Source organism: Pinus tabuliformis, chromosome 4_2, assembly GCF_031772625.1.
Source record: "Pinus tabuliformis cultivar Carrire ecotype Pingquan chromosome 4_2, CPIR1, whole genome shotgun sequence".
Lineage (NCBI taxonomy): Eukaryota > Viridiplantae > Streptophyta > Pinopsida > Pinales > Pinaceae > Pinus > Pinus tabuliformis.
Window position 1 is genome coordinate 384,049,047 of NC_142304.1, and position 20,844 is coordinate 384,069,890.

Sequence of the window (20,844 nt, forward strand, 5' to 3'; positions counted from 1 at the left end):
TGAAGAAGAAGAAGAAGAGAACACCATTGAAACGCATACCGACGATGAAGAAGTGGTGGAACTGCAAGGAATGTGGGATTTCATCCTCCCACGAGAGGAAGGTCAAGAAGCACTTCCGGTTAGCACAAGAAGCAGAAATGAACTTGATCCTCCCCAGACTACCCCAAAGCAGAAGGGCGCAAGCCCTCTAGCAAAAGAAAAGGTCGCAAAAAAGAAGACAACCCCTAAAGCGACCTCATTTAGCCCAGTCCAATCAGAGCAATCGCCTCCATCAAAGACACTAATAGTGTCGGATGAAATGGAGTATAACATCATCAACGACATGAAGAAGACTAGGGCTAATATCACCCTGTACGAGCTGAGCAAATTGAAACACCAACAGAAGATCATGATGAAAAAGTTACACGCCGTACCTACTGCGCCTCTACCGACAGCTATAGCTTCCCATAATATAGGAAGACCCCCAATCAACGCGATCAATAAAATCGATCCAAATGACATCGCTTTGATTGGAGGGAGGTCTAGATCTCACACTCCCCCTTTCCTCCTCACTTACGAGATCTTTAACAGAAACGTTCATAACTGCTTGGTTGATTCTGGTGCTTCAACCAATATTCTACCCAAGTCAATATGTGCCAAACTTAATGTTCAACCGCAAAAATCCGCAGTGCGCATAGTTCAACTTGATCGATCACAAGTCGAAGTGATAGGCGAACTTAATCAAGTACTCATAAGACTATCGTCCAACCCCAAGGTATGCCAGGTCATCGATATTCTAGTTGCTGACATCCCTGAATTTTATGGTCTAATTCTTAGCAGGGATTAGTCCGAGAAGCTCCACGAATATTTTTCGACTGACTGGTCGCACATGTGGTTACCCTTCAACGGGAAGCCAAATCAAATAAAGGTTGAACGAAAACTGCACCAAAAGTACATAGTGACAGATCTAGAGGGAGAGAACGAAGCCATAGCATACAACAGCAGCATCATAGGCAACTATTCGGTAGACTCTTTCCTTGGAAATTTTAATGCTCACATATCACCATATTTAGAAAATTCAGTCGTGTCCCAAGTAGAAAACTTTTCCCAGACTGATGATTCAAAATGTGTTAGTTTCTTAGATAACCCTGTAAATACTTCTTTATTTTGGAAATTATATTTTGATGGCTCTAAGTCCAACGAGGGAGCGGGATCAGGATGTGTCTTGATTAGCCCAGACGGAAATAAGACCATGCTCACATGCAGACTGGAGTTCGATTGCACGAACAACACAGCGGAATACGAAGCCTTGGTGCAAGGCCTATACAAAGCAATCGGCTCCAACGTCAAATATCTTCAAGTCTTTGGAGATTCCGAGATCATCGTCAAACAGGTACGTAACACCATACACTGCCTGTCTAGTCATTTAAAGCACTACCAATCTTTAGTGCAAGATCTCACTGCGCATTTTACAGCATTCAATATTTCATCAATCCCAAGACTTCACAATGCAAGCGCAGACCTGCTAGCAAACGTAGCCTCCAGACTCATTCCCTCCGAAGACTTTAGTCCAGATAGGTTTTCGATAGAATTAATTTTCAAACCGTCTATCCCTGACAACATCACCAACTGGAGAGTATTCAACGACAACCCAGACGATCAGCTAAAAACCACCTTTCGAACTAAATGGGGTACCTACGCGTATCGAAAGATGCCGTTCGGTCTGATCAATGCCGGCGCTACTTTTCAAAGAGCTATGGATATTGCGTTCAAAGGGTTAGTCAATAAACCAGTAGTGATTTACCTGGATGATATAACCGTGTACTCCAAAAAACGAAGCGACCACCTCAAAGATTTAAAGCAAATCTTTCAAAGATGTTTAAGGTATGGAATCTCACTTAACCCGAAGAAATCTTTTTTCGCGTTGAGTGAAGGAAAGTTGCTAGGGTTCATAGTGTCCAAATCGGGCATTCACGTCGAACCTGCCAGAATCAAAGAAATTTCCGAGATATCCATGCCCCATAACAAAAAGACCATGCAATCTTTCCTTGGACAGATCAATTTTGTGAAAAGATTTGTCCCAGATTTTTCACGTATTATTTCTCCTTTACAAAAAATGATAAAAAAGAATTCAAACTTTAAATGGGGTCTAGACGAGCACGAAGCGTTTAACTTAATCAAACAAGCCATCATCGACGCTCCATCCCTAGCAACCCCAAATTTTTCAGAACCATTTGTCTTATACACATTTGCCTCAGAACATTCTTATGCTGCGATCTTGACCCAGGCAAACAAAGAAAAGGCAGAAGCCCCAATCGCATTCTTTAGCTCAAACTTACAAGGTGCTGAGCTGAAATATTCGGACGTAGAGAAACAGGCATATGCCGTCTTTAAAGCAGTCAAATATTTCAGACCCTTCTTGCTGAAGGCCCATACCAAGGTCATAGTACCATTCCCGGCGGTAAGAAACCTCCTGATTCAGAAAGACGTGGGCGAAAAGAGAGCGAATTGGATCACCGCCTTGCAAGAATATGACCTGGAAATCAAGCCGGCACACATCGTAAGAGGCCAAGGCTTCTGCAAGATGTTAGCTGGAGCATCGCAAATTCCCGAAGAATCGCCTGAAGAGGTACACACGTATGAGGTAAGCCTAAACGACGCAAAATCATTTTATGCCGACATCATTTATTTCCTAAAGAACGGATATGCTCCATTTCACCTGGATCACATAAAAAAGAGAGCCCTGAGGTTAAAAGCTAAACAATACCAGCTCGTAAATGACGTCTTATTTAAAAGAAACTATGATTTTGTGCTTCTTAGATGTCTTGAGAAAACTGAAGCCGAAAAGGTTTTGCAGGAACTCCACGATGGACCAGCAGGTGGACACTATGCTGGAGAAGCCACCGCACACAAAATCTTACGTGTAGGATACTACTGGCCCACGCTGTTCAAAGACTCGTACAATCACGTGAGAAAATGCCAAGTCTGCCAAACTACTGCAGGAAAACAAAATAAGTCATCCATGCCACTGCAGCCAGTTAACATCGAACAGCCGTTCAGCCAATGGGGCCTGGACATAATAGGTGAGATCGTTCCTCACTCCTCTAAACATCATAGGTATATCCTCACTGCAACTGACTATTTTACTAAATGGGTAGAGGTAGTTCCTCTCGAGACAGCTAATTCTGGAAACATTGTTGAATTCATAGATCAGTTTATCATTACTAGGTTTGGATTGCCAACGGCCTTAATATTTGATAACGCTTCATATTTTTCTGGAAATACCATGACTGAGTTCGCACTCAAAAGAGGGTTCAAACTGAAGTATTCTGCCAACTACTATCCGCAAGGTAATGGGTTGGCTGAATCAACGAACAAGAACCTGATCAGGATTATCAAAAAGACAGTTGACCAAAACCAAAAGAATTGGCACAAAGCGCTGGTAAACGCCTTATGGGCAGACAGAATTACCAAGAAGGCCTCTATCGGGACTTCTGCCTTTAATTTGGTTTACGGGAGAGAAGCAGTTCTTCCTACTCACTTACTCATTCCCTCCTTGTCCTTAGTACAATACATTGATGAAGTACCTACTTCTCCCTTACGACTAAGGCAACTGGAGATAATCAAGTTAGAAGAATGACGAGAACAGGCCAAGAAAACCCATGCTCACCACCAAGCGCTGATAAAATCCTCTTTTGATTCAAACATAAATACCAGAAAAAACTTCCAGATGGGTGATTTAGTTTTGAAGTGGGATAAGGCTCACAAAGAAAAGGGCAAACATACGAAATTCCAGAAGCTATGGCTTGGTCCTTTTCAAATCGTAGAAGTCATAGGCCCGTCGACTTTTGTGTTGCAGGACTTGACAAGCAGGAGAGATTCTCTACCTGTAAACGGACAAATCCTCAAAATGTATTTCCCATAGAAGGTCATCCTTCTGTTTTTTTTTTTTTTTTTTGTAAGATAGTTTTAAATTTTCATGTTAGTTTTCATTTTTCATAGATAGGGCTGGTTGTGAACGATCATAAATAGTATTCATGAAGAAACATACCATTTCTGTATCAGATTTTGATTTCACTTGTATAAATAGCAAAACTTTTCGAAAAATCTGACTTTTATTATTGACAAATAGAGTTAACTTTAACCTGAATATGATGTTAGTTTCAAACTTCACAAAGAAGCCTGGGATGGGAGTAACTTTTGGCAAAAAATTGTTTTATGCCAATGCTATGAAAGGTATCATCGATAGCAAAATAAGTATTCTCTGCAAAACTGCTGTTCTTAAAACTCTATTATTGTCGTCCAGAGCTTTCTTAAGGAAAAAAAAACAATGACTTCCTCCCTGCTACGGAGAATCGCAGCATCCAGAGAGACAATCCAAGAAAACACTATATCTCAAAGAATAAGAGGTCTCATCACGAGCCGGCTTATCATGATCACAGATATTATAACTTGCTGACTTTGCCACTACTATCTACCAAAACAGGGCAACGACTCAAGATTGTGATATCGAAAGACAAGGGGTCTCATCACGAGCCAGCTTGTTCAGCAAAAGTGTAAATCAAGTGAATGACTGTGTCATAATTTGGCCACCAAACCAAGACATTGTTCTTTAGAGAATAAAAAAATCAAAAAAGAAAGAAAATGTGTCAAAAGGATTTTTCTCTGGAATGTTGTAAATAACCTCAAGCAGGAAAAAGGATCATTGCTGGATAACATGGTAACCCTGTCGAGGCTATGGACGCTTGCGGGCAGCAGAGGCTCTACCTACGACAAATGAGCATACTTTACAAAGCCAGTATGCAGAGAAGACCTTATTTTGTCTTTGAGGAGACTGAGTAATGACTAGGTATGAATACAAAAAATAACCCAGAGGAAACAAACAATCAGAACGAAATAAGAAGTTGTGACGAAGCATCATTGACAGGATAAAAGGTAATACTCTATCTGTCCATAACAAAATTTAGGCATAAGAAAACTTTTCTGTTTTGGAAGTAAAAATGCAATAGAAAAAGCAGAGATAACTGGTTCTTCATAGTGAATCGCCATTGTTGTGGTCACCAACAACCCCCCTTCTTCACTTGACATTAGCAATAACGTCAAGCAAAGAGGGGACCCTGAACGAAAATCCCAAAAATATTTTTTCTAAAGTTTTTGTATTTCTCTCCCTAAGGCTCAAATCGCATCGCAAAGAAAGGCCGAAGCATAACTCGAGCGCGAAAAGCAAATACTGCGAAAGTGCGATGAGAAGTTCATCGCATCGCATGCCTCACACACGCCCCTTAAAAGAAAAACCTTCGAGCAATGCGATCGCCGATATGCGATATCGCAAATCGCAAGCATCACGCTATACGACGTAACCATTAAACGAGAACTTGCAATATTTGCGATTTGCGATTTGCAATCTGCGATGGCAGCGATCTGCGATCTGAAAAGACTTATCACGCGATAGACCCATGCATTAAGTGCGCGCCTTGAAAGAATTTAATGACCACATGCTTAAGTATCTAGGAATGATTGCGTTACATTTATCGAAGAGTCAAGTTATGATGAATGTCAGAAGTATGCATTCATTAGAGATTAATGCTTTCACGTCAAGTCTTTTCATTTCACTTCCCCTTTGTGTAGACTGCAAGACACGCAACTGATATAAGTTTATATACAGGAAACATCTGAGGGAAAGAGGAAAGCGCCAATGAGCAAAGAGAAAATGCCTCCACAAACGGATGCCGCATGCAGCAGAACCGTGGATTCCAGACTATCAGCCAACCGGCACTGACGAAATTAGACTATCCAGGACTCAGAGTCAAAGGCGCACAAAAGCAGCGTATTCAGAAAAGATCCTGAAGCTCAGAATTAGTAAAGCAGAGAAAGAAGCGCATGAGAAGGAGGACGCTTCAGGAAAACCTGGAACAAAGAACGGAAGAAATTCTCAACACAGGGAGTTGCCCATACAGCACGATTCCTAACCCACTCAGTCATTCGCATGACCGGAAACCGAAAACGGCAACAGCAAAATCAGTTCGAGAAGAAACTGGGACACGCTAAGTATACACGCGGCGAATACACCCAGCTAGAGAAAGGTTTTCGAAAATATCTTCTGGTCTGCCGGAAGGAAGAGCCAGCTCCTGCTATTTCCACTTTTATCTCCCAAGCGAAACGAGAAGGCGGCTAGCCGACTCTCCCCAGGAAACCATTACACTGTTGACAACACTAAAGAGAATATACAGAAATGGTCAGAAATTAGATTTTAAGTTTAGAAATAAAGTTGCTTTTAGTAAAAGGGCGGTCATTTGAGGCCGGTTCCCTAATTTCATGTAATTAAGATTGATTAGTTAGTAGTATTTAACCCTTCTCATGGTTTTTGGAGAAAGGTCCGGAAATCTGTCAAAAAACTTATCCTCAGAACATGCACTTCTGCACCCTCAGAGGAGGTTTTTGATGAATGGATGGATCGAGATTTATTTACGTTTGCATTTTAATATCTGTTACTGATGTTGCACTTCTGTACTCTTAGCAGATGTTAGAACAAGTAGAAATAAATCATTGTTACTTGAAGTTTATTAGTGAAGTTAGTCATAAATGGTACTTTTATCTCTTGGCTAGATTCTGCTAGTATTCCTAAAGTGATATGTGGCTGAGTTCTTTATATGTTATTGCATGAATGTCTGCATTACCATTTGGCACTTCTGTACGGTGGGGTCATTTATTTATGTTTAACATATAGAAAACTGATTATGCGATATTTTGTTCACAACTACTCTGCCTAACTTCTTATGCAGAATGGTTTATCTTTATTGATTTATATTCTGATATCAGTTGAATGATCTTTATTACCGGCTGCTGTTAGAAATCTTTCTAGATCGCATAACAAAAGAAAAACACCCTGGGTTAGCGTAGATTAGATGTACTTTTCTTCATTAGATTACATTAGCTTAGCAGTTAGAATTAAGACTAGTTTAGAACAACCCCTAGATTAATACCATCAGACTCTATGCACACACACACACCCATCACATTGGGAAACTGGTCCCATTACCCCCAGTCGGACCCGCTACTCCAAACGGGCAAGGAGCCGCCAACCAGGTTCCGGACCGGGTGGGTATCCCCCTTGTTGTTGACCCGACCTCGGGGCCCTCAATAGGATCCCATAGTTCTTTTAGGATAGGCCACGCAAGTCAATCTTTACTTCTGCAGTTGCAGCTTCAGTTTCAGCAGTTTCCAGCTTCAAACTAGGGCAGTCGATATCTTGCAAACCGTTCGTCGGATTGACTTCATTCCACCACCAAAAGTTGTGGCTTTCAAAGGAGGTTCAGATGAACCTACAACGCAGTTCCAAAGTGGAGATATTCTAGGCCACGCAAGTCAATCTTTACTTCTGCAGTTGCAGCTTCAAATTCAACAGCTTCCGGCTTCACATGTGTGAGAGAGAGAGACCCATTTCAGCGCAGTAGAGAAGAGACTCATATCTGCGCAGTAGAGAGAGAGAGATGTGATGAGATGAGTGAGTCCAAATGAGGAAAAGTTCTCTTATATTTATACACAACATTGGTGGGTGAATAGATGCGACTGTTGGGCTTCTGAGCCTACATGAATTGTAGGTCGGCTTGATAATAATTCCATAATCAAAATAAATTCATATCTCCATGAATACTTATCAGAATCGGATGATATTTATATCAATCCTACACCTCTCGAAGAGAGGAATCTAATAAAAATATTATCAGCCATGAATAAGATGACCCACATGAAGTTTTTCCCTGGTTTCCAATTTTAACAGAAAACCAATCACTGATTAGTAGTCTTATACAGAAAATACAAGGCAAAAATCAGAAGATTTTGATGCCCTATATTTTCCAAAAAAAAAAAAACTTTCATTTCACTCATAGTTTGTTTCATTCCATTTCGCTCCATCTCACCACCACATTCCATCAATAAAATTTCTCTTCATATTCACCTTTCCATGTATCATCCATACAATCATTTTTTATTTACATTCATTTGCCAAGTCATATGTTATTCACTATGTCAATTTCTACAGCTGAATTCTAATTTTGCAATTGGATTCTGATTCCGCAGCTGAGTGTTGATTCCGCAGCTAATCCTCTGTTACTTTGCAGTGACAGTCAAGCGATTAGCCAAATAATAATAGAAGCAAGATGCAGGTATGGTAGAAAAAGATCTTTGAAGACATCAACACTTGAAAAGCACCTACAGAAGCAGCCAATTAAAAGTTCACAAAACGAAAGAGGTATGATTCCAAGGTATGGACAAAACCATTTTCAAATAGCATTTTAAACGCATAATTTTTATAGTTTGTAAATCACAAGCTCCATAATGTGTAATGATTTGACTTGATGGCTGCCTTAACTCCACCATATCCTCCGCATCAATCTTAACGATCTCATAATCCATTCCCGAGTTTAACTCGTACTTAGTTGTACATCCTCATTACACTTATTAAAACAGCTAATCATGCAGACGTGAGCTAATTGAATACAACTCTCTTCCATTGACGTTCCACTCCGCAGCCTTTTATGAACCCACTGACGTCCACTCCACAGCCTTTTATGAACTCAAACTCCATTTAGTTTCGCAAATTTCACAAGTGACACTCTGCCTCCATGCTTCCACACCAGGTTTTGCAATCCTCGGTTCATTGTTTGTTTACACAGACTTCTGCTCCATGAACCTACTCCCATGTCATGCTTAGCATTCTTCCCATTTCGTAATCACCGATTTTCTCCACGACCCTCTTCCATTTTCCACTCATATAACTGTTCTGCTCTCATAAAACTATCATTTACAGAGGTATCTTCGTAATAAGAAGGAGGAATGGGTCTTATAGTGAGAACAGAACCTGAAGGAGCTAAATTCATGGAGGGATACCCGCAGCTTAAGAGCATATTGAAGAAGGTAAGATGGTTGCAGTTCATTAAGAAGTTCAAGGGTCATAATAAGGAGGTTACAAAAACATTTGCAAGATCTTTCAATGGTGTGGAAGATGAAATTGGGGACATCAAATTTCCAGTGACAGAGTCATCAATTGCAGTAGCCATAGAGCTTCCACAAGAAGGGGAGAGATGGTTTAAGAACAAGGACTTCGATGAAAGGTCTGGAGGGTCATTCTTCGTAATCCAGGTATGGACGTATCAATGTTTAAACGAGGAATTCCTATTTCAGCCCTAAAAGATAAATGGACTAGTCTGATGTTGATCATTCAAAAATTCATTACATGCAAGGGAAGGTATGGCTCCATGTACATGTATCATATCAGATTATTAATGAATTTCCTGGAGAATAAACTATCAACCTCCCTTATTTCTTGTTGAGTAGTTTGAGAAAAATGTCTACTACCGTGCAAAAGAACATAGATGATGTAGAACCTCATCTCTACCATCATGGCCTTATTAAGATCCTGGTATTCCTCAGCTAATCCTCTGTTACTTTGCAGTGACAATCAAGTGATTAGCCAAATAATAATAGAAGCAAGATGCAAGTATGGAAGAAAATGATCTTTGAAGACATCAGCACTTGAAAAGCACCTACAGAAGTAGCCAATTAAAAGTTAGCAAAACAAAAGAGGTATGATTCCAAGGTATGGACAAAACCATTTTCAAATAGCATTTCAAATGCATAATTTATATAGTTTGTAAATCACAAGCTCCATAATGTGTAATGATTTGACTTGATGGCTGCCTTAACTCCACCATATCCTCCACATCAATCTTAACGGTCTCATAATCCATTCCCGAGTTTAACTCGTACTTAGTCGTACATCCTCATTACACTTGTTAAAACAACTAATAATGCAGACGTGAGCTGATTGAATACAGCTCTCTTCCACTGACATTCCACTTTGCAACCCTTTTATGAAACCATTGACGTCCACTCTGTAGCCTTTTATGAACTCAAACTCCATTCAGTTTCACAAATTTCACAAGTGACACTCTGCCTCCACGCTTCCACACCATGTTTTGAAATCCTCGGTTCATTATTTGTTTACATAGACTTCTACTCCGTGAACCCACTCTCATTTCGTGCCCAACATTCTTCCCATTTCGTAATCACCAATTTTCTCCACAACCCTCTTCCATTTTCCGCTCATATAACTATTCTTCTCCTGTAAAACTATCATTTACAAAGGTATCTTCGCAATTAGAAGGAGGATTGGGTCTTATAGTGAGAACAGAACCTGAAGGAGCTAAATTCATGGAGGGATACCCGTAGCTTAAGAGGATATTGAAGAAGGAAAGATGGTTGCAGTTCATTAAGAAGTTCAAGGGTCATAATAAGGAGGTTACAAAAATGTTTGCAAGATCTTTCCATGGTGTAGAAGTTGAAATTTGGGACATCAAATTTCCAGTGACAGAGTCACAATTGCAGCAACCACAGAGCTTCCATAAGAAGGGGAGAGAAGGTTTAAGAACAAGGACTTCGATGAAAAGGTCTGGAGGGTCATTCTTCGTAATCCAGGTATGGACGTATCAATCTTTAAATGAGGAATTCCTATTTCAACCCTAAAATATAAATGGACTAGTCTGCTATTGATCATTCAGAAATTCATTACATGCGAGGGTAGGTATGGCTCCATGTACATGTATCATATCAGATTATTAATGAATTTCTTCGAGAATGAAACTATCAACCTCCCTTATTTCTTATTGAGTAGTTTGAGAAAAATGTCTACTACTATGCAAAAGAACAAAGATGATGTAGAATCTCATCTCTACAATCATGGCCTTATTAAGATCCTGATTGGAAATCATTTGAAAGAGAAGGGAAATACGTGGGAAAAATTCTTAACTAGGAACTTCTTCCAAGACCCTCCTGAAGTGCCTGAGGGCAGTTCAGCAAAGAAAAGTAGGAGAAAAAGAACGAATTTAACAATCTAGGATACTCCTACTAGTATGACCAAAGAAGCCAGTGAGGAAAAATTGCCTTCTGAAACATTGACTGAGATTAGAGAACAGGTAAAACAGAAAGGAAAGAGGATAATTGAAGACATTTACCAGACTCCTGAGCCTTCTTCAAATGAAGAGCAAGTGCTTTATGAGAGATTAATTCATCTTAAAGAACAATCAACTAAGGAAAAACAAAAAGGAAAAGAGAAATATAGCATAGGAAAAGGAAACATAAGCTCACAAGGTCTAAGAAAAAGCTCTAGATTATAGGGAAAATTAGAGAAAATGCAAATCAAAGGATCTCAATTCATAGACCTAGGAGGTGAAACTCCAGATCAGTCACCAGAAAACACTCCAACTGATCAACGTCCATATTATTCTCTTTCTCCTCAATTAGATTTTGAAACTACTCTAAGGAAGACAACTCCAGAAATTGATCAAACTCTACAACAGATGTATGATTTCATTGAATCATTAGAGAAATCTACAGCAGAACAAGGAACTTCCTCTAATCAGCCAGGTACAACTCAGGAAACCTTGATTCAGTCATTAAAGTAAGAAATTTATGAGCTAGAAGTCCTAAACAGGCATATCCAAAAGGATAATGAAACATTCAAAGAGCAAAACAAATTGGACAAAATTATCCATGACAATACCACGCTGCACTTAGGGTTATGGCACAAGAAAAATAGAAACCTGAAGAAAAAGAATAGGAGGTTTAGTATAGCCCTCATCAATCTCAAGTACAGATGTCTTATGATGAAGCCCAGGATGACAATAACAACAAGAAAGAAGAATAAAAGGTTAGATGTCTTAGCAGAAGTTTCAAAGCAGATGAATTGAAGGAAGGATAGTTACAATTTTGGTTGCATGAGGACATGCAACATCTTCACAGTGGGGGTATGTTGAGCCCAAAAACTTCCTCTCTTCCACGCATTTTCTTAAACCTTTTCTCTTCTATTTTCCCACGTCAGTGCCTCCTAAGCTATCAAAAGTTGTTACATGTTGATTTCAGGAGTATATTTGAGTGATTTTCAAATTATATCATTGTGTGTGCTATTTGATCTAGCTTTTGTTTATCAGCTACGGAATGTAGCCAATTTTCGCAGCTAACTCGCAATTTCGTAGCTGTTTTCATTGTTCTGTAGGTTACAGGTGTCGGTAGGAGAAATGAGACACATGGGTAGCTCAGGAATGATCCACACATGGATGAGGTCCTATTTTCTTAGCCAAATTCATAAGGAAAGGTACTAGTCAAAGGGTGGTCAACAGAGAGTTCTACGTCAACTAGGACTCTGTTCCTGCACGTAAAAAAAACCTGAAGCCGTTCTTGAACTCGTGGATCCATTTTTGCCACCTGTAGGCCATCTCCATAACGCAATCCAACATCCACCTCGCATAGATTTACTGCTCATGGCAACTGAGAGGTTGAATCCTCAGATTTTGACCTATTCACGTGTCTATTGCTGAAGAAATTTCTCTAAGATACAGTTATCGATTTCTCTATAAATATAAGCATTTGCAACACAGTTAGTTTGTTCTTGATACTGTTGATATAGCGTTATTTTGCTGTTGTGTAACCGAGAGACATATTCCTCTGTTGCATAATACAAAACTCTGTTTTTCATATGGTTGTTTAAGCGTGGTTTGAAGTAACAACGTGTTAGTCCAAAGCTGTGTAGAGGGCCCCTGCGTAGCTAAGGTCCCTTCTTTTGTTTTTGCATAATTTTTCATGTATATTTTCTCTCATTTGAATTGTACATTTCTCTTGTTTTTCTTATGATTATAATCATTCTGACTTTGTACATGTCTTTGTAGCTTGTCACATTTATTACTAACAGTGCACTTCAGAATAGTCTTTAAGTCTGGCTATGCTCGAGCTTCTTATTGTAGTTTTTGCATCAAGTGGTGATTTGAGACTTGCTTCCTCTGTTGACCTTTAGTTTTCAATTTTAGTTGTTTCTGCTTTTATTTAGTAAGATTTGTTTACTGCTTAAGATAGTTTAGATATCAGTTCTTCATGCTATATGATGATATCTCTGGAGCCTTTAGCTTAACCCTGTTTTAGAAGTTAATTGGCGAGCTATTGTGATTATAGGTGAATTAATTGATTTTGCTTTCATTAGTATGCAAGTAGATAGTTTAGATGTCAGTTATTTCATGCTATATGATGATATTTCTGGAGTCTTTAGCTTAACCCCGTTTTTGAAGTTAATTGACGAAATATTATGATTATAGATGAAGTAATTGACTTTGCTTTCATTAATGTGCAATTTAGATGTCATTCTTTTCATGCCATGCGATGATATTTCCGGAGTCTTTAGCTTAACCCCATTTTAGAAGTTAATTGACGAAATATTGTGATTATGGGTGAAATCATTGACTAGTTTCCAGTTTCTTTACTTTTTGGTTTTGAGTGCAACAGTTTATTAGATTTCAATTTTGCAATTAGGATGGACAACAGAGATAGTAACCTCATTTTTAGTACTACATTTTTAGTTTGGTTTATGTAGCTGCATGTTTACATTCTTATTCAAGCTCTGATTTTGTAGGCAGCATGTTCTGAGATTTTTTAAGTTCTAAGTTTGGAAATTATCATAAGAAGCATAAACCTTGTCTTCAATTCTACATCCACACTTGATCTTTAAAAGTATCCTTAAAACTTTAGACTAGGGTTTCCATTGCATTAAAACACTGTAGGATACCAACAAGAACAAAACCCCAAAACAAGATAAAACTGAAAACAGTGAGGTAAGAAAAGGGTTGTTTAGCACATACAGTGCACTACATTTCATTAGTTAATGACTCCCAGATTGATAACTTATGTAGCAATTTAGGACACACTAAATTGACTAAACAAAACTATCACTTTACAATATGAAGAGGAAATGTGAAATAGATGTGCAACCCACTAAAGAAGTTGGTAAGGTTGTTGCAATATATATAAATGGGTATGTCGTGTTGCAAAAGGAGATGTTGGAACTTGGAAGTGACCATTGGATTAGATTTTTCATGGAGTTCCAAGGAGATGCAAGGATTTGATAAGGATCACAGTACACAAATCCATCAAATAGGCCATATTGGGTTAGAATATTACTATTTTGGGACATCCAAAGTTGAAGGTGTATTTTATGGGGGTTTAGCCTAAGCACTTGGGTGCATCCCACATCGTAAGGGTATCTTGGACTTTCGGTGTGTGTTAGTGGTGTTAGTGCATTGTGTTTAATGAGCACTAGCTAGAATGTGTTCCGTGAAGGAAAAAAACCCACAAGTTTGAGATGACTTAACAAATTGGCATTGTAAGGTGTGTTATGCAATAGTTTTGGGGAGACAACTTGAACCATCTTAGAGTGTGATGGGTTGTGCCATGGACTTAGGTCCACTTACATGGGTTGAGGTGTGAAGGTACCCCGTGAGTTGAGGAAAATGATTTCAATGCTTACCTATATAAAGTGTTTATGATATAAGATTAATGTTTTTTGGTTGAAGAATGGAAGAGGAAGATAAGAAAGGAGAGGCATTGAGGTTTGTTGTAAATTAACCAAAAGGAAGGAAAATGTCTATTTTTATTAGGATTGTTCAAGTTTCCTCTTTAATAGGACTAAATCTTAGTTGGGGCTAGGGAGTTGGCCTCAAAAGAATTCATTAGGTACTCTAGAAATCTAGGACATGAAGTATCCAATCTAATCTATTAGATAGATTCATATTGGGAAAAGGTTGCAACAAATAAGGTGAAAATATCCCCTCTTTAATGTGGGTTTTAAAAATTCCCTTTAAGAATCCTAAAACAAGGTCACAATCTTGAAAGGGGGGCCTTGATTTTAGCAAAACTCAATGTCAATGCTTAATACATGGTGTGATTATTTCTATTTTTGTTTGACCTTGAACAATGAGATCTATCTTTGGGTATATTTATTACTATGTCATTTCATTTCTGTGTTGAGAAGGTCTTAAGGGATATAGGGGATAATATGATTATTTTTTAATAGCCCTCCCTTAAAACCTTGTAAGGAGATGGTGTGCCCCATTTTTGTTGTCTTAATATTTCAACCACGAGCTCTTCTGATGAGGATGCCCTTGAAGGGAGGGTATGCAAAGGAAGCGGAAAAAACCAAAACTTAATGTTGAGTCAAAGGAGGAGTATATATTGTAGGTGTCTTTATAGGTATTGACAAATTTGAAGGGAATGTTGTTTACCTCATATTACAATGCCTTTTATTCCATCATTCAAGATGTTAGAGGCCATTGACTTTAAGGGTCATGGGTGAAAGCTCACAAATATATTTAAAATGAGAAGGTAGGTGTGATTTAGCATAGGATTTATTCTTCAAAGGTTGATTTTTTGGGTGAGATTTCCTAGGAAATGGAAAACATTGAAACCCTACCACCTATAGCTTAAGTAAGAGTATGAGAAAATGTTTCCTAATATTCAAAGAGTCTCTCCATCTTTTGTACATGAGATCCATGCTAGTTATGTTCAAATGTCAATCACTCATGTCAAGTTTGGCCCTAAGTAGGAAAGGTAACATGGAAGGAGGTGACACCCTTAGAAGAGTTCAAAAGGGGAAAGCCACATAAGTATAAATATCTACATCAAAGGACATCCCTCATAAAAAGAGCTAGACATGTATTGGTTGAATGTAGACAACAACCCATCCAAATATTGAAAAAGACAATAGAACATCCCTTGAATCTCGTAACAAATGGGGTATCTATAGATAAGGTGATCCTATAACTCTATTTCACGTGTATGGAAAAGCTAGGATATGTTATTGAGAAGAGGAAGATCATGATGATTAGTTTAAACTTTACGGCAATGTAAACCCACTTCAAACCCCCCAAGGGGGATCAATTTTTAGCGATAAAAATATATATATTTTTAACCACTTTATATAATATATGCATATGTTCATAGTTGACGTTGAAATATTTTACTTAATATGGACATTGAAATATTTCATTTATAAATCACATTGTCCATATCAAAATATTATTCTTTTATTAATATATTTTTAAATACATGTCAATACTTTTTAACCTTCATAACGAAATATTTTATTTATGGCATACATTGAAATTTTTTATTACTAATAATAATACTAATGTTCACTAGATATACGATGAAAATTCAATTGTCGTCAGATATTCCATGAACGCAATTAGAATCATATATTCGACGAAAGTCGGGGCTTTAAAAAAAGTACAAAAAATGCAAGTAAAATCCCATAGTACAGTTGAGTTGTCAAAGTATAGTGTCGAGTTTTGCACCCAAATGTACTATTTCACTAAACCATTAACCACTAACCCCTAAACCAGGTTTTCGACCCAAATGTACCACTAAACCATTAACCACTAGCCCCTAAACTCCCTAGACCTCAAACGCTTGGCCCTCAACCCCCTAATCTCTAACTCTTTACTGTTTACCCTTAACCCTGACCCCTAAACCCCTAAACCCCTTAGCTCCTAGAACCCCTAAGCCTTCTCCCAAACCATAGGTGCTAGTTAATGGCTTCAGAGCTTAAAGGTTAAACACCAAGGGCTTAGGGGTAAGGCGATATATGGGTTAAAGGCTTAAGGGTTATGGGATTTAGGTGTCAGCGGGTTAAGGGAATAGGGGTTAGGGGTTAAGGTGTTTAGGGTTTATAGGTTAAGAGTTAAGATTCGAGGCTTAAGAGGATAAAGGGTTAGGTATTAAGTCATTTAGGGATTCATGGTTAGGAGTTAATGGGTTAGTGGATTAGGGTTTAAGAGATCAGGGGGTTAATGGGTTATGCATTATGAGTGTAGGGGTTAAGGGATTATTTCTTGGGGATTAAGGGGATAAGGAATTTAGTGGTTATGGGATTATGGGTTGTGATATTAGGGCCCATAGTCATCTTATCACAAATATTTAATGTTCCCTTATTAATTTCTCTCGTCACGTTCCCTCTAGGCCCCCCATCCTCTATACCATTTGGTCCTAAGCCCCCTTCTCATTCTCTAATACTAGGATTATAGATGTCATTAAACCATACTTGGACCTCCCACCTCTACCCATCCATCCTACCCTTATGTCCCCTTTCCCTATTCAATACATGAAAGGAAGCCCCTCCCCCAAAAGTCATGAGAATTGAACATTTAGAGGCATTCATTTAACAATCACATCTAAAAGTTCAATTCTCATGAATTTGTTTTGTGTGGGTTGTCGAAAATTGCCTCCAAACATAGACACAACAATGGGTGCAACAATGGATGTAAAATTGGATGCAGAAGTGGATGCAATAGAAGTAGATGCAAAACAAGACACAAAACCTGAAACAAAAGTGGATTAAAAAATATATGCAATAGTCAATGCAAAATTGGAAGCAAAATAAGATGCAAACATGGATGCAAAAGTGGAAGCAAAAAACGGTGGAATAGTAGGTGAAAAACTTGGCACAAATTATGGTGAAACAAAAGTGGATGCAAAAAGGAGGAAAAATTTGATGCAAAATAGGATGTAAACGTGGATGTAAATATGTGTGCAACAATGGACACAAAATTAGTTGCAATGAAAATAGATGCTAAAGTATATGCAAAATGAGATGCAAAAGCTTACGCAAAACTTGATGCAAAAGGGGATGAAAAAACATAAACAATATTTTATGAAAACTTGGAAACAAAAGAGGATGTAAATGTGGATGCAAAAGTGGAAGTAATTATGGGTGCAATGGTAGGTGCAAAACATGGCACAAATTGTGGTGCAACGAAAGTGGATGCAACAACAGAGACAAGAAAAGATTCAAACTTGAATGCAAAACAAGATACAAAAAGGGATGCAAAAGTGGACGCAAACATGAATGTAATATTCGACACAAAATTGGATGCAAAAATGGATGCAATGGAAGTAGTTGCAAAATAAGACGCAAGACTTCATTCATATACCTGACACAAAAGTGGATGCAAAACGAGATCCAATATTTGATGCAAATTTGGACTGAAAAGAGGATGAAAAAGTGGAAGCAAACATGGGTACAATAGTAGGTGCAAAACATGGCACAAATTTTAGTACAACAAAAGTGGATGTAAGAGTGAAATGCAATGATAGTTAAAAAATAAGAAGCAAAATTTGATGCAAAATTGGATGTAAGCATGGGTGCAAAAGTGGACGCAAAAAGTGGATGCAACAGAGTTCGATGCAAAAGTAAATGCAAAATGAGACACAAAACCTGATCCAAAAGTGGATAAAAAAATGGATGCAAAAATGTATGCAAATGAGGATGCAAAATTAGAAGTAAAAGTGGGTGCAAAGGTAGGTAACAAACTAGGCGCAAATTGTCGCACAACAAAAGTGGATTCAACAGTGGAAAGAATAATGGATGCAAATGTGGATGAAAAACAAGATGCAAAAGTGGATGCAACAAAAGTAGATGTAAAAGTAGATGAAAAATTAGACACAAAACATGACAAAAAACTTGGTGCAAAGGGGGATGCAAAAATGGATGCTGAAAATGATGTAAAAGAGGATGCCAAAAATGATGCAAAAGTTTATGAGTGTAGGCAGAAAAATTGGATGCAATAGAGGATGCAAAAGTAGGTGAAACAAAATTAGGTGCCCAACTTGATGCAAAACACGGCATAAAACCTAGTGCAGAGGGTGGTGCAAAACTTGACGTAAAACCTGGTGCAAAGGGTGGCACAAAAATTGACGTAAAACCTGGTGTAAAACTTGGTGAAAAACTTGGTGCAACACCTGGTGCTAAACTTGGTGCAAAACCCGATGCAAATTTTACATCAAGTTTTGCACCATCTTTGATAACTGGATGCAAATAACACCACAAATGGGATCTAGGCACAAAAAAGGAAGAGAAATGGGATGCTAATAGTAGGGTTGCATTGTAATGTACGTTGGTGTGGTCTGTGAGAGGCCCCTTGGGGAGCTTCAACCAGGGGTGAGATTAACCCATCCATTCTATCTCTATTTTCTCAAGCTCTCGATGCTCTGAAAGTTCGGAAACTTGGAGTTCCCAATTGGTGGAGTGGAAATACCTAGGTTGTTGTGTGTAGTTGTCTGTGGAGTAGTTTGGGTGACAGGAGGTCTAGGCTCGGGGTGAGGCGATCTTGGTGATTTACAGTGGGTCAGGCCCTTAAGGTTGTCAGTGGCTCCTACAGTCTTGAGTCAGGCACAAGTAGTGGTGTTACTGGTCTTTTCAACATGTGGCCTTCCCCTCGGTGTGGGCATTACTCCCTCCCTGCCAAGCCAGGCTTAGAGGGGCATAGGGACCAAGACAAGCCAATTCAATTTGTGGAGCTAGGAATGGTGGTAGCTGGGACGTGTCGGGGTGGCAAGACTGTCGGTCTCTCCCGAAAGATGGGTTTTGGAGTGTGTGATGGTCGTGGAGGTAGTAAGCAGGCGACCTATCATGGAGGGCGGTCTCAACAACCTCAGTGGCATGGGAATGTGCGGCGTGGTGGTAAGGTCATTCGAAGGTCTGGAAAACGTTCAGCTCCTGTCCTGTGGGTAACTCAACACTGGTGTTTCGAGAACTTTTGTGAGCTAATTCAAACTTTTTTGGATTGGGTGGAGTCGACTGAAAGGATCTGATGGGAGGAGTATACTAAGTTGGTGGCCACCCTGGATAGAATGCACTACTTTAAGTGCCATGTTAGAGAGCGCGTGGTGGTGTTTTGGCGTGGCCAAAACCATATTTCAAAAAAAGTGGAAATGCTGGAGACATGGATGGCACACTTCTAAGGGCATGTCATGTGCAACTTCCGTGCTCTGCCTCCTCTAGGAACAACCCCAGATAACCCAGAATCCATCGCGTTGAATGATTAGCAAGCCCTATGGTTTTTTCTATGTGTTGTTTGTCTTTTAGTGTATGTTGCCTTCCTATTTATGGATGATGTCCTTAGTCTCCTTTTTCTATTTATGTCACATGTTGCAAACAATGGTCAACAAACCTGGTCGGGGTGAGACCACCTGTTTTTTGTTACTCTGGATGTATATCTCTTTTTCCAAATCAATAGAATTTCGACTTACAAAAAAAAATTATATTAAGTTTCATTTCATTTATTATTAATATCTCTTACTTAACTATTTTACAGGTTATGAAAAACATCTAATCTTTTAAAAAACAAATATGTTAGAGTGAAATTCTCTATCAGAGTACGATATTGAAGAGAGATATTGTAATAATTTTTATTTCCTTTATTATTAAATAAAATGAAAGGCTATGATATTTTGATAACTGAGGCAAGCCTTAAGACAATGTTACAGGCACGAGGTGCAAAAAATAAGAATGTTTTATTACACACAATAAACATGCATATAATATTAAAACTTAATAAAATTATGAGGAAAGCCTTAAGAGAATGGTATATGCACGAGGTGAAAAAAAATAAGAATGTTTTATTACACATAGTAAACATGCATATAATGTTTGGCATCATCCTCAATTTTCTAAAGAATTACGTTTTCTGAATTTCTACATACCTCACACTTTCGTTTGTGCCTGAAAGAAACTACCAACTGAAGCTTTCTATGAAATCATACCTAGCGAGAGTCTCTATTAGTATCGAACCTCTACAAATCCATTAACCACAATTAATTTATTGAAACTTAATAAAATTAAAAACAAACAAAAATCGAAAGATAAATCTGGGTGAACCTGAATGCGAAATTGAACTTGAGAAAAAAAGGGGAATCTTGGCTTTCAACTCTATTCACAACCCCATTTATCTGCTTTTATGTAAGATATTTTTGTGCAACTTGAAGAGCTAACAATTTCAAATATATATAATATCATATAAAACCTCATTAAAGAAAACCTAAAAAAGCAGTAACCTAAATATGTCATTCAATGACCTGAGCACACACAATAAAAAGAATCAAGCATTTGAAAAATTGGCTATTGAGTGGCCTCTCTAGCTATTGCATGGCCTCATTAATAATTTTCATTATGGCTTTGTTTAATTAATAATTTTTGTTACAACGATTCTC